General features: G+C 46.0%; 4 non-coding genes across 4 annotated transcripts; all 4 read right to left on the bottom strand.

The window, feature by feature from the left end:
• Window positions 1–330: 330 nt before the first annotated feature.
• LOC134129370 (U6 spliceosomal RNA) lies at window positions 331–437 on the bottom strand. Its single transcript, XR_009956556.1, has one exon. It is a non-coding gene; the product is annotated as a U6 spliceosomal RNA (small nuclear RNA).
• Window positions 438–1,017: 580 nt separating this feature from the next.
• Window positions 1,018–1,124, bottom strand: LOC134129397 (U6 spliceosomal RNA). The gene has a single exon (XR_009956583.1). It is a non-coding gene; the product is annotated as a U6 spliceosomal RNA (small nuclear RNA).
• A 581-nt stretch (window positions 1,125–1,705) lies between these two features.
• LOC134129311 (U6 spliceosomal RNA) lies at window positions 1,706–1,812 on the bottom strand. The gene has a single exon (XR_009956497.1). It is a non-coding gene; the product is annotated as a U6 spliceosomal RNA (small nuclear RNA).
• A 56-nt stretch (window positions 1,813–1,868) lies between these two features.
• Window positions 1,869–1,975, bottom strand: LOC134129310 (U6 spliceosomal RNA). Its single transcript, XR_009956496.1, has one exon. It is a non-coding gene; the product is annotated as a U6 spliceosomal RNA (small nuclear RNA).
• Window positions 1,976–2,500: the final 525 nt, after the last annotated feature.

Below are 2,500 nucleotides of genomic sequence, written 5' to 3'. Positions count from 1 at the left end.
GCGGGACTTAAGGTCGGAATAGTCCCCTTTATGACGCACACCCCAGGCATCTGTGAGACTTTCTGGCAAATTTGAGGAATCAGAAGCGGGATAATTCGCACTATGTGAACCTTTGTCATTCTGGGAGACACTTTCCAGCCCTTCCCTTTGGCATAGAAACCTTGGATGCCCATTTTGTCCTGGCCTAATCCGAGTAGCAAATTGGGCAAGACTTTGACATCTCTATCTCAAAGCATTTTTGACAAGGCCTTTGTTCTTTACCTGAGTCTGCCACCTAGTTGCGACTGTCTGTTGAGGCAATGGATGTGGTGAGTTCTGATTGTGCAAATGAAAATATGGAAACGCTTCACGAATTTGCGTGTCATCCTTGCGCAGGGGCCATGCTAATCTTCTCTGTATCGTTTCCAATTTATTATATGTGCTGCCGTAGCAAGCATATTGACCCTCATTTGCTGAATGCCCTTTGAACCCCCTGTGGACGGATGAATACCTTCACAATGGTGCAGACTGGAGAGATTGAATCCCTGTGAACCATCACAGTGGTAGTAAGGGTTGAGACTTTTCCCCGGCTAAGGCATGTGTTTGCTGTTTTTTGAGAGTACCCTCTTTTTCGGTTCAAGCATTTAAACTGCCAAACGAGTGACCTCAAAAGTACTTTGACAGGGAGCGTTGCATTTCTTGTCGGGGGCGGGACTTAAGGTCGGAATAGTCCCCTTTATGACGCACACCCCAGGCATCTGTGAGACTTTCTGGCAAATTTGAGGAATCAGAAGCGGGATAATTCGCACTATGTGAACCTTTGTTATTCTGGGAGACACTTTCCAGCCCTTCCCTTTGGCAAAGAAACCTTGGATGCCCATTTTGTCCTGGCCTAATCCGAGTAGCAAATTGGGCAAGACTTTGAAATCTCTATCTCAAAGCATTTTTGACAAGGCCTTTGTTCTTTACCTGAGTCTGCCACCTAGTTGCGACTGTCTGTTGAGGCAATGGATGTGGTGAGTTCTGATTGTGCAAATGAAAATATGGAAACGCTTCACGAATTTGCGTGTCATCCTTGCGCAGGGGCCATGGTAATCTTCTCTGTATCGATTCCAATTTATTATATGTGCTGCCATAGCAAGCACATTGAACCTCATTTGCTGAATGCCCTTTGAACCCACTGTGGACGGATGAATACCTTCACAATGGTGCAGACTGGAGAGATTGAATCCCTGTGAACAGTCACAGTAGTAGTTAGGGTTGAGACTTTTCCCCGGCAAAAGGCATGTGTTTGCTGTTTTTTGAAAGTACCCTCTTTTTCGGTTCAAGCATTTAAACTGCCAAACGAGTGACCTCAAAAGTACTTTGACAGGGAGCGTTGCATTTCTTGTCGGGGGCGGGACTTAAGGTCGGAATAGTCCCCTTTTTGACGCACACCCCAGGCATCTGTGAGACTTTCTGGCAAATTTGAGGAATCAGATGCGGGATAATTCGCACTATGTGAACCTTTGTTATTCTGGGAGACACTTTCCAGCCCTTCCCTTTGGCAAAGAAACCTTGGATGCCCATTTTGTCCTGGCCTAATCCGAGTAGCAAATTGGGCAAGACTTTGACATCTCTATCTCAAAGCATTTTTGACAAGGCCTTTGTTCTTTACCTGAGTCTGCCACCTAGTTGCGACTGTCTGTTGAGGCAATGGATGTGGTGAGTTCTGATTGTGCAAATGAAAATATGGAAACGCTTCACGAATTTGCGTGTCATCCTTGCGCAGGGGCCATGCTAATCTTCTCTGTATCGATTCCAATTTATTATATGTGCTGCCGTAGCAAGCACCTAGTTGCGACTGTCTGTTGAGGCAATGGATGTGGTGAGTTCTGATTGTGCAAATGAAAATATGGAAACGCTTCACGAATTTGCGTGTCATCCTTGCGCAGGGGCCATGCTAATCTTCTCTGTATCGATTCCAATTTATTATATGTGCTGCCGTAGCAAGCACATTGACCCTCATTTGCTCAATGCCCTTTGAACCCCCTGTGGACGGATGAATACCTTCACAATGGTGCAGACTGGAGAGATTGAATCCCTGTGAACAGTCACAGTAGTAGTTAGGGTTGAGACTTTTCCCCGGCAAAAGGCATGTGTTTGCTGTTTTTTGAAAGTACCCTCTTTTTCGGTTCAAGCATTTAAACCGCCAAACGAGTGACCTCAAAAGTACTTTGACAGGGAGCGTTGCATTTCTTGTCGGGGGCGGGACTTAAGGTCGGAATAGTCCCCTTTATGACGCACACCCCAGGCATCTGTGAGACTTTCTGGCAAATTTGAGGAATCAGAAGCGGGATAATTCGCACTATGTGAACCTTTGTCATTCTGGGAGACACTTTCCAGCCCTTCCCTTTGGCAAAGAAACCTTGGATGCCCATTTTGTCCTGGCCTAATCCGAGTAGCAAATTGGGCAAGACTTTGACATCTCTATCTCAAAGCATTTTTGACAAGGCCTTTGTTCTTTACCTGAGTCTGCCAC

The sequence above is a fragment of the Pungitius pungitius genome, chromosome 5, assembly GCF_949316345.1.
Source record: "Pungitius pungitius chromosome 5, fPunPun2.1, whole genome shotgun sequence".
In the NCBI taxonomy this organism is placed as follows: Eukaryota; Metazoa; Chordata; class Actinopteri; order Perciformes; family Gasterosteidae; genus Pungitius; species Pungitius pungitius.
Note: the sequence above shows the minus strand (reverse complement) of the source record. Positions and strands in the feature narration are given on the sequence as shown.